The sequence below is a fragment of the Lissotriton vulgaris genome, chromosome 10, assembly GCF_964263255.1.
Source record: "Lissotriton vulgaris chromosome 10, aLisVul1.2, whole genome shotgun sequence".
NCBI lineage: Eukaryota > Metazoa > Chordata > Amphibia > Caudata > Salamandridae > Lissotriton > Lissotriton vulgaris.
Genome location: NC_141698.1, coordinates 17,979,115 through 17,991,148, shown reverse-complemented (window position 1 = coordinate 17,991,148; position 12,034 = coordinate 17,979,115).

The following is a 12,034-nucleotide window of genomic DNA, read 5'->3' as shown; positions in this document are numbered from 1 at the left end:
TTTTCTGACTCGCACAAAGTCCATCTTTAGAACTCTGCAAACTTTAAATTCGCCAATTACCATCAGTGCTTTAAGTGGGCCGGGTCTTGCCGGTGCTGAGCAGTGAAAATGTCAGTATCAAGTGTTAGAACCGGTCTTCGGCTTGACCTCTACACGTAACAAGTAAGCATTTGCAAATGCCAATTTGTCAGTCTGGCTTGTAGTTTTAATGGATGCCTGTAATATGTGGTATTGGTTTATGTATCGTGCGTGTGTGTCTCGTGTGTGTGGCGCGTGTATGTGTGTGGTGTTTCACAAAAAATGGAAGAGTTTTTATTGGTAATGGGCACTAAGCACATTAAGTCATCATTATACCACCCAGAAGGGAATGGCCAGGTTGAGCGCTTCAACAGGGTGGTCAAGGAAGTGATTGAATTGGCATTAAGTGCAGGGTTACCCTGGAGGAAGGCTTTGCAAGAGAGGTTGACTGCCTATCGTGTAACTCCCCATTCAGCTACGGTGAAGACACCTTTTGAAATTTTGAGAGGCAGGAAGCCATTTACGGGGTTGGTTCCCTGGTGGTTAAGGAAGAGAAATGATAAAATGCAATGTAACACTAAGGACATTGATGAAGAAGTCAGATCTGAAGTTAGAAAGTATCAAGACCGCAATCAGCAGTATCACGGTAACAGACATAACTGGCCACTAGTTAAGATTGGTCAGATGGTTAGGGTGAAGAATCCTAGGAAGGTATTGAAAGGTGAAAGTGTATGGTCCAAACCTTTAAAGGTAATGAAGGTCTTTGGTAGTGCTGTTGAATTGGAAGATGGCAAAAGGTGGAATTTTCGCCAATTGAGCTTTTGTAATGAGAGGAGTGGTGTGGTAGGCGTACATTCTGATGGTGGGTCTTGTAGTGGTTACTTGTTAGGTGATGATTTTGGTCTGGTAAAAGATTTGGGGTTGACTGGCAATACAGGTACGTGTGAGCCTAGTTGTGAAACTGGTAACGGTATTAGAGATGTTGATGACGTTGGTTCATCTGGTGCTAGAGATGTTATAGATGTTGATGATGTTGGATCATCTCGTTCAAATGTCGGTGTTAGTGGTGAATGTCTTCGCCGTGGCGATAGAGTAAGGAAGATGCCAGCCAGGTTTTTTGATTTTAAATTAGGGTGATTCTTCCGATGGTTCTTAGGTTTTTTGAGGAGGAGGGTGTGTGGTATTGGTTTATGTATCGTGCGTGTGTGTCTCGTGTGTGTGGCGCGTGTATGTGTGTGGCGCGTGTATGTGCGTGCAAGTGTAGAGTGCGTGGAAGGTTGCTAGTAGAATGCAGTGGGGAAGTCAGTTACTGGAGGGGAAGGCGGAGGATGTTCCTGTGCTTATGTCGCTGTATTACTCGCTACCTATCTGAATAAAGAAGATTGAACAAGCACCTCTGTCTGCGTGTACCTGCTTACAATATAATACGCACTAGAGGGCACAGGGTGGCGCTGCTACTACATCATGCGATGCTGTAGGGAGTAGAAAGTCTCAGTGTAAGTCAATGGCTCATTGTGTACCCTTGTCAAAGCAAGGCCGGCTCGTGGAAGACGTTGGCACTCAGCACAGCCCCCCTCTCAGTATGGGGCTGCGGTGGGACTCCTGGGCTGGTGCAGACCCCGGGAGATGCAGCCGGCACCACACTCGAGCACTGTACTCGCCCAGCAGGCAGTGTGCTGCCGCTCCAGGACTGTTTCTGGTTTTTGCAGTTGTGTAACTTGTGTGCAGCAGAAACACGGCCCAGGAGCTTTGCAGTCTTTCCATGAGCACCCGCTCCGTTGCACAGGTTTACATGCATGTCTCTTATGCACGGGGGGATCTGCCTAGAATCACAGGGTGCTCACCCGACTCCCGGCTCCACTGCTTCCCTAGATCCAGCGTTGGCAGCTCTGGCAGTAACTCAACGACACCCCTTCGCCCCTCACCCCAAAACAAAAACACTCTCTCTCTCTCTAACACACACACACACTCTTACACGCCCCCCTCTCTCTCTCTCCTCCCTCAATCTCTCTCTCTCGCTATCCATCACGCACTCTCTCTCTCCCCTCACTCACTCTCTCGCTCTCTCTCAGTCTCTTTCTCGCTCTCTCACTCTCTCTCCCTCTTTCTATCCCTAGCACTCTCTTTGACTCTCTCTCTCCCCTCACTCCCTCTCTCTCTCTCCCTCACTCTCTTCCCCCACACCCTCTCTCCCTCTCCCTCTCACTCCCCCTCTCTCTCTACCTCATTCTCTCACTCTCTCTCCCCCACACTCTCTCTCCCTCTCACCCCCCTCTCTCTCTCCCTCACTCTCACTCTCTCTCCCCCTCACTCTCTCTCTCCTTCACTCACTCTCTCCCTCACTCTCTCCCCCCTCACTCTCTCCCCCCTCACTCTCTCTCTCCCTCGCTCCCCATCTCACCCCCACTATCTCTCTCCCTCACTATCGCTCTCTCTCTCCCTCTCCCCCTCATTCTCTCTCCCCCCACACACTCTCTCTCTCTCTCTTTCCCTCACTCTCTCCTCCCTCACTCTCTCTCTCCCTCCCTCCCCATCTCACCCCCACTACCTCTCTCCCTCACTATCGCTCTCTCTCTCTCTCTCTCCCTCTCTCTCTCTCTCTCCCCCCTCACTCTCTCTCTCCCTCTCCCTCTCTCTCTCACTCTCTCTCCCTCTCACTCCCTCTCTCCCTCATTCTCTCTCACTCTCTCTCCCCCCTCACTCTCTCTCTCTCCCCCTCTCTCTCTCCCTCCCACCCTCTCTCCCTCCCTCTCTCTCTCCCTCTCTCTCTCTCCCTCGCTCTCGCCTCATCTCAGCGTCTAGGCCAGGGCGTGGTTGGCAGCGAACATTTCTCAGAAGTTGTCTCTTCTACGAGCTCTGCAGCATAAATCGTGTGAACATAGAGTCTAACACTTCTCAGGAGCCCCCCCTTCTCCCCCCCCCCCCCCCCCCCCCCCCGGCTCACTCTGTCAGTTGACGGTGCTAAACTCCCTTTTCTGCCTGACTTCGAGCAATCAGTGCTTGCTCTGCTCCCCTTGAATGCTGGCAGCGCCCCCGGGGCTCAGCTGCTGGTGCCCCCCCCCCCCCCCTGCCTCTGCTGTGCACCAGTTCTGCTGCTGCTGCAAACAACTGTGCAACCAGGACAGCGCACAGACTCCTTTTTACTCTGTTCCATCATGGCTGCCGTCATGGGGTGTCCCCTCGGATATTTCATTCTCTATACATGTTGGCGACGAGGATTCAATCCTTGCCAGCTTGCAGAGGTCACGCGGCGCTGCGATGCATCCAAGTGGCAAACTGGGAACTATGCGCGTGCTAATGAACAAGAACAGTAATTGGGACTACCACTTACGCCCTGTCAGTTCACACTCATCGCTTTGTTTTACTAGTGCACATTCACTGTATTGCACCGATGCACACAGAGTGACTGTGTTTATCAGTTCATACTCACCACTGTATTTCACAAGTGCAGGCGCCGGCACTGTGTTTTTACTGGTTACACACGTTCACTGTGTTTCACCAGGAAGCAATTCTCACCACAGGCACCGGCTTCCCCATGGACCCAGTTTCAAAACTGATTTGCGTATGGCTGGGTTCAAACTGGAATGGCATGGTGAGCACAAAAAAAAAACCAATCGATTTAGGCCCAGATCTCTGTACTGGGGGTGAATGTTTGGCATTGTACACCATTCCACCCATCAATTGTTCTGTTGGCATTTGTTACCCCGAGTGGGACGGGTATGCCCAGACGTGGGTCCTGTGCTCTCTGTGCTACTGGAGTCAAGCTAGCCTGGCTGATGAGGAGTGAACCCCTAAACCGGTCCTAGGATGCTTGTTTACGCTTGGCAGTTCAGGCTAAACTCTTAAAATGGAGAGCAGGGTCAAGACTGATTTGCATATGGCTGGGTCCAAACTGGAAAGGCTGGTGAGCAAAAAAATATACATTCAGGGCCAGATCTCTGTACTTGAGGTGAATGTTTGACATTGTTCTTCAGCCTTCCTGCACTGAGATGGGTGGAACAAGCCTGTACTGGGCGCCATGCAGCAGGCCATCCCAGCAGAGGTAGGAGAGGACAGTGAGCGCTCAGAGACGGCATGGAGAAGAATGGGAAAGTGTGTGAGTAGTTGAAGGGGTGGGGAACAGAGAGTGCAGTGAGTGTGCAGAGACTGCAGGGAGAAGGCAGGGCATTGTGAGACCAGAAGAGGCAGGGAGCAAGGAGGGCAGTGTATGGGCAGATGGGGAAGTCTGTGTACATTGCAGACAAGAGCAAAGATTTGGCAATAAAGTTAGTGGTATGGTCCAAACTTAAAACTGACCAATGTGCACACATACCACGAGTCGGTAAGGTTGCCACATTACCTTGCACGTGCAGTTCATCCTAATTTAAATTCAAAATTGGTCTTGTGATCCAAGTCCTTCCAATGTTTTTATGAACCTTGCTCCCATGCGTCCCACTGTGGTGTACCAGTTTACACTTCACTAGTTTACCACTGCGCAGAATGACTGTGGTTTACCAATTTACACTTCACTAGTTGAGCACTGCACAGGATGACTGTGTTTTACCAGTTTACCCTTATCACTTCATTTGACTTGTTCACAATAACAAGGTCACTGTCTCACCAGTACTCACAAAGTGTTTCACCATTGTCCGCACAGCCACTGTATTCCACCAGTTCACAGACCCTTACATCTTTCACTGCACACACACAATTAGTGTTTTCCAGTTCACACTTACATACGCAATCACAGTGTTTTACTAGTCTTCACCGTCAATGTATGTCACTAGTGCTGTATACTTACAGTCACTGTATTTCACCAGTCGTCGTGTTTCACCAATGTTCCCAGTCACTTCATTACAAGGTTGTGATTGCCTTTTTAACAATATGTTTTATTCATATGTTTCTTGAGCTGCTCTCTGCCTTGCAAAGTCACTTTTTAATCGGTGCACACGCACTCTCACTTTGTTTTACCGGCACGCGCAAAGTCACTATGGCTTGCCAGTGCATACGCAGTCCCTTTGTTTTTGTTGTCTGTGGCTTCAAAATCACTGTATTCAGTTCCTAGTTCATATTTTCCTTGATTTAAAAAAAGTTCTAACTCTGTTTGGGAACAGGATGCCAAAGAGCAGATCTATTATCAAGAACTAGTTCAGGCTTGATTTTCCTGGCAAGCTGAACTAACTCCTGCAGTTCTGGAAATGGGAAGGTAGATTTTGGGCAGCGTTGCTGCATTTTTCTTTCACACAGTGGAAATTGGAAGAGCTCGGTCATGAAATTGAAAACCTATGAGCAATAAACCAATCAGTAAAAGGTCAGAATCTGACTTATTACATTGCTTTTATTTCACTTGGACCTTCTTAAAGATGTTAACGACAGGGTTACCAAATAAACTATTCAATATTGTACAGTGCTTAATTTGTAAAAAAAAAAAATATGTGCCAGGGCCCTCGTCAGAAGATTACTGCCGCTTGCACCACACATTACCACTGCCAGTGCTCCTAATGGCTGTACCTGCAGGGCTACTAACCAGTGCACTTCTACAAATGTGACATTTCAGACTATTCCAGACCCCCAAAGCTATAAGAATGACTTAGGCAACTGGCATTAGTTGTTTATAATGTATATAGAATTCATGAACAACTGTTATTCTGCTCATCTTTTAATTGCACAAACAACGCCACCATGTGGACGCTGTCATTAGTGTTGGGGTTGACAATTAGGTCCCATGCCAAGCACCCGAAACCATTGGCTCAAATTAAGCACTGTAGATGCATATCTTCTTGCAGTTATTTTCAGTTATTCTTCTGTAGGGGAAGTTTTATCCATGAATTTGTCAAGTACACAATTCATATCCACGTGCTAGTCAACTTTGTAACAAAAGTTACACCTCTCACAACAGCTGTCTTCAAACTGGGGGCGGGCCTCGAGTGACCGCAAGGGTGGCGCCAGGCGCTGTCCAAAAGGAGCTTTATGCCGATAATAGTACTATGTTTTGACTGGAAAAAAATGAGCAGCAGTACGCTGCTCTGTAATTGGCCTTCGCTAACATTGTTTGTCATTTATATCCTAGCTACGGCTATGTGTCAAAAGGGTGGGACTGCAACTATTCATCACCTCCATTTCTAATAATCACACTGGTGCCGCTCGCAGTCGTGTTTCTGTCCCTAAACGTGGAGGAGAACTCTTTGCACTGCTATCCATTTCACCACTGGGACCCTTGAACGCTGAGCCCGTGTGCTCCATCGCCGCCGGATTGACTTGTGCCTGGGAGGAACGGAACTCTGCCTGAGCCCGTGTGCTCCACTCCAGGGTTTTGCCAGCAGCTGAGGGAGTCGAGGCAGCCAGCGGGAGCGGGACTGCGAGGCCCAGAGGTGCTTGCGCCAGGTAATCGCGCGCACCTGGTGCCTCTTCCCGCCCCCTCCTCCCTGCAAGCTTATAACGACTCGTGGCCCCCGCTTCGCGGGCGCCGCTTGCAGTCGTGTTTCTGTCCCTAAACGTGGAGGAGAACTCTTTGCACTGCTATCCATTTCACCACTGGGACCCTTGAACGCTGAGCCCGTGTGCTCCATCGCCGCCGGATTGACTTGTGCCTGGGAGGAACGGAACTCTGCCTGAGCCCGTGTGCTCCACTCCAGGGTTTTGCCAGCAGCTGAGGGAGTCGAGGCAGCCAGCGGGAGCGGGACTGCGAGGCCCAGAGGTGCTTGCGCCAGGTAATCGCGCGCACCTGGTGCCTCTTCCCGCCCTCCTCCTACTTAGCCCAGCTTCCAGACGCGTACGCGGGACGCGCGCGGACGGAAGCGCGGGCGAAGACCGGGCAAAGAGCGGGCCGTTTTAGGCCGTTAGAGGCCGGCAGAGACCGGACCGGGCCATCCCTCTTACGCCGTGCTCCTTCCAAGTACATTTTACCTCCTTAGGTTTGCGACCCCTGCTTACTTCAATTCAATATGGCCACCAGGGTATCCAGGAGCAAGGCTGGCCAACAGTGCTCCAGCACCTTGGAAAAATTCTTCCCCAAGGCCAGTGCTCTGGCCAACAAAGGACAAACAGTGCTAGACAACCACCCCGAGGCGGGTACAGAAAACTTGTCACTGGACTCCCCGGATTCTTCAATTGATGCTAGCACCCCACTACTTCTTGATGCCACCCACCTGTCACTCATGGATAGTATTGACCAGACTATTGAGTCAGTCCTACAACAACTCAGGACCCCGTCAAACCTCCAGAGGGATAGAGAGTCATTACGCCTCTCTGGGGTTGTAGATCCCTCTCCTAATGTGGATTGCACGGAAACTGAGTCGCAGGATGTGGGCCAGGCTGTAGTTCTAACAGAACCCGCAAGCAGTAGAGGGGACCAACCATCGAAAAGAAAAAGGTCAAGGAAGTTAAAAGGGGCAAAGAGGGCCAAAGTTGATTCAACCAAGCAAAACCTGGATGCCAGTACAGACATCTCGGCCTCGCCTGAGGTCATTTCCCCGGGAAACAGGTCGGAACACTCTGGCCCTCCACCAGCTACAGCCCTACCAGTGTGTACAGGGCCATTCATATTTGGTGGGGCCCCTCCTAACACCACAGACTTGCTTATCAGCTCACTTACGGACATCTTTAGGAACTTATTGAACCCTTTGTCTGAAAAACTGGACTCTATAGAGGCTAGACTGATGGCTTTAGAAAATACTCATAAAAGAAACAGTCTTGGTTCGGGGGTGGGTTCAAATGCACAGAGGGTCCCTCGGGAGACAGCTGGGAATAGACCTCCGACCCCTGTAACGATTACCCAGGCCCCAAACGTGGCACCAGTCCAGCCAGGGGATCTGCACAGCAACAATAGTGTTTCTGCCCCCCAAATGCTCCCATCGTCATCCCAAACGTCAAGGCCCCCCGTTCCTTCTCCTAGAAGGTCTAAGCAACCGGCACCCTCCCAACAAACGAGAGAGGAGAGCTCTGTCAACGGCCATACCGGCCGCCCCATTAGCCCTAACGCTAGGCGCAGGGTGGTCAATCTGCCCCCCCGAGGCAGTGGCATACACGGCGATTATGGTGGGAGTGCCTGAGCTTACTGGTGATGCAAGGGAGCCGCAGGACTCGCTACGCAATAAGGTAATTAGTTGGCTTAATATCAACAGGCCCCTTCCACCTAATTTAAAAGGAGATGTTTTGATGGTCAGAAGGATTCCATGGATTGGATTTACTCCTAAGAATAGGGCGGGGGACTGTATTATTGTCAGCTTCAAAAGCCCATAGGTTGCCCCATATATTTGTAATTGGCTTGTAAGGCCTGATAAGACCACCATTGAATTAGTGTCTCTCTCACACTTCTATCCAAATGTTTGTAATCCAGAGGTGGGGAGGGAACAGGGCTGGACTAGAGTGGGCTTTGCAGTAGATGGCTCACGATACAGGCCCAAGCACAGTGTATTTCCCGCTCATGGTAATTTTATCCACCAGAATAGATTCTCCTGCCTTGATCAGGTGGATTGACCACAAAAGGGTGATATTCAACAGTCTCCACAAAAATCTGCTTTCGGGGTCCCAGGCAGGGGGGAGGTGAGAGCTGTTCCTGTAACTGATAATAGGGCGCAGGACCTCGCCAAAGAGGGAAGGGCTACCCTTGGAAGCATCTCGGGTCAAGCAGAGTCACCACCCAATACCCCGATTGGTCTTAACTCGCAACCAGCGGAGGTGGCTGTATCGCCTACCACTCTGGCTATTACAACTGGCCCACGAGATCCTGACCCCCCCTCAGTTACCGCACCATCCCCCCCTGGTGGGTCAGGACCACCACCACAAGGTCCAGGGCTGAGAATTCTCTCCTGGAATGTGGCGGGGATCACAAACAAGGCAGATACACCAGACTGGGATCTCCTGATAAATGGTAGTGACATCTTCCTTTTTCAGGAGACATGGGCGAGGGAACCCCAGACTAGAAGGGGGTTCGAAATTTTCGAAATCCCAGCAAAGTGGAACGGGAGGGGGAGGCCCTCGGGAGGCTTGGAGATCTGGGTAGCGAGTCACATTGGGTGTCAGGCGGAAAAGATGGACACATTCTCGCAGGACATCCAGTGTGTGCTGCTTAGATGGCCTGGTAGAACATCATGGGCCATTGTCAACGTTTACTCGCGACCAGTCGCCGCGCCCAATGAATCCCCCACCCTAGATGAATTGTCATCCTTCCTAGGTCAATTGTCAGGCGACCACAAGATAGTGATGGGAGGGGACTTCAATTGCCACTTCGAACCCCTAGAAGGACTAAAGGAGGGTGCTCTCACCGCTGAGGACGACTATTGGGGAGTCCCACCCTCGTCTTCACCTCACCCCAAAGCTTGGTCCTCGTTGGCAGTACAACTCACGTCCCTTACCTTGAACTTCGCAATGAGGGCATGCAATGGGCGTACCCCATCCGATACCCCCTCATTGTGTACTTTCAATAGAAAGGACCATGAGTCAAGGCTGGATTATATACTAATAGATATCACCATGTGGCCCAAAGTTCATGACTTCAGGGTGCTACCAAGGACAGACAGTGACCACAATGCCCTTCAACTGGAGATCCAGCATCCAGTTCCCCTAGAAGGGTCGCCCAATACTGCCTGCGGAGACGACCAGGGGGACATGCTTCTCTCCACAAACAGGCGCCGTGTTAAATGGGGAAAGCTGCTCAACACAGAAGATGCTATAAACAAGTTATATGGTCTAGCACTCCCCAGGTTCAAGGAAGTGGATGCTCTCATAAATCAACCGAGACCCCTTGATTATAATGAGAGACTAGCTAACATTCACCAGGAACTAGTGAGGGACCTTGCAGAGGTTTTCCATCCGGCGGTACAATCACGAAGGAAAAAGACTCGTACCCCTACTCGGTACACCTCTTCCTGTAGGAAAATCAAGTCCGAGCTAATTCATACCATCAAAGAGGGCTCTGATAAGGCTAAGGTTGCAGATCTCAGGAGGGAGTATAAAGCAGCAATGGCCAACGCAAGGGCAGAGTGGGATTGGAACCATTGGCATGACCTGTCTGAAGCCCTAAAAGCTAAAGACTCTAGGAAATTTTGGGCCCTGGTAAATAACGGGACCGGGGAACTCAAATCCGCAGTAGAACCTAACATCGCCCCCTCTGTCTGGGAGGCCCATTTTGGGGCACTTTACCAAAATACTATCCTATGGCCCGTTGGAGTGGCGGTTGAGCTCCCCTGTTCCCCGGATATGGCCCTGGAACTTTCCCTAGGTGAGGTGGTGACTGCATTGGAGCGCCTAGCGCTGGGAAAGGCGCCGGGGTTGGATAAGTTACCGGGGGATCCCTTTAGACACCACCCTGACATTTGGGGTCCGTACCTTCTTATCCTTTTTAACGCCATCTTAGGAGGTATGGCGGTCCCCTGCTCTTGGCTGGGGGCAGAGATTGTGCCGATATACAAGAAAGGGTCTCCTCTGCTCCCGGCCAACTACAGGCCGATTAGCCTTATAGATGTTCCCCAAAAGCTTTTTGCGCGCCTCATTCTGAACCATCTGTTAGACTGGGTGGAGGATAATGATATCATGAGCCCCCTGCAGGCTGGCTTTAGAAAAAACACGTCGACCATGGATCAGATTTTCCGCCTCGTCCTCCTTTACTGGAAGACGGTGAGGTTAGAGGGGGGAAGGCTGTACATGGTCTTCGTGGATCTGAGGTCAGCCTTTGACCTAGTCCCGCGCAGGAAACTCTGGGAGGTTATGGAAAAGTTAGGAGTACCCCCCCAGTTACTTAGTATCATAACCAGGCTGCACAAGAACAATTATGCGCAGGTCAGGTGCGGGAGGGATGGCAACCTTTCGTCCAGGTTCCCTGTCCATCGAGGGGTGAGGCAGGGTTGTGTCCTGGCACCGACCCTGTTCTGTCTCTTCATTAATAACGTTATATCACATCTAGAAAACGTTAAGGACAATGACGCCCCATATTTGGCAGGCAGGAGGGTTCCGGCAATCATGTTTGCCGATGATACCCTCCTGCTTTCCAAATCCCCCATGGGGATCCAGAGGATTCTGGATGGATTTGGTCTCTTCTGTAGACAACATGGTCTAGAGGTGAATACAGAGAAGACCAAGTTCATGATTTTCAATCCACCAAACAAAGCCAGGCCCAATCCCACCCTGGGTACTGTCAGCCTTGAGAGGGTTCCTACCTTCATATATCTGGGGGTAACACTACAGGAAAATCTATCATGGGACCGTCAGATAGATAGATCAAGGGTTAAATTGTCCCAGCTGTCGGGCGCAATTCTGAAGGTGGCCAATACTTCCACCTTTAAGCCCATAAGCCCGGCCCTTGAAACCTTTAGGACTCAAGCCAAGGCAGCGGCCATGTATGGTAGTGAGCTATGGGGGTACAAAGCAGGAAAAGATTTGGAAAGAGTGGAAAACAGCTTTCTAAGGCGCCTATTAGCTCTTCCACGAGGCACACCACTCCTGCCATTGAGATTAGACATGGGTCTTCCCCCTATTTCTGAGGAGCTTGTGTCAAAGCCAGTGAAGTTTTGGCACAGGCTTTGGTCCATAAACGAATTACATCACTACAGACAGGACCTTATCCATGTCATGAGCCTGAACCGCAATAGTAAAATCCCCTGGCTTGCTTTTGTAAAAAATGAATTGCTCACTATGAACCTATTGGAGCTATGGGAGGATTCCGTGCGAGGTTGCCAAAGGATCTCACGTAAAGCCTTGACCCAAATCTATAAAGACAGGAGCCTTTCACTTATGATGAATGCTCAAAACAGCGGCACCCTTACCGCGCGATTACTGGAATCCAAAAATTCTTATGTATTTGAATCTTTTATGGATTTTATTTTCCCTATCCTGGCGAGGAAATTGTTTGCACAATGGAGGTTAGGCACACTCCCCACCAAAATATTTACCTACAAATGGACCAAGGGGGGTGATAAAATGTGTCCATGCTGTAACATCCATGAGGAAGATGACCTCCACATCATGTTTGTGTGCCCTGCCTATTACAGACCCAGAAAATATTGGATAGCGCCGCTCTGTAGAAACCTGGGGTTCAGAA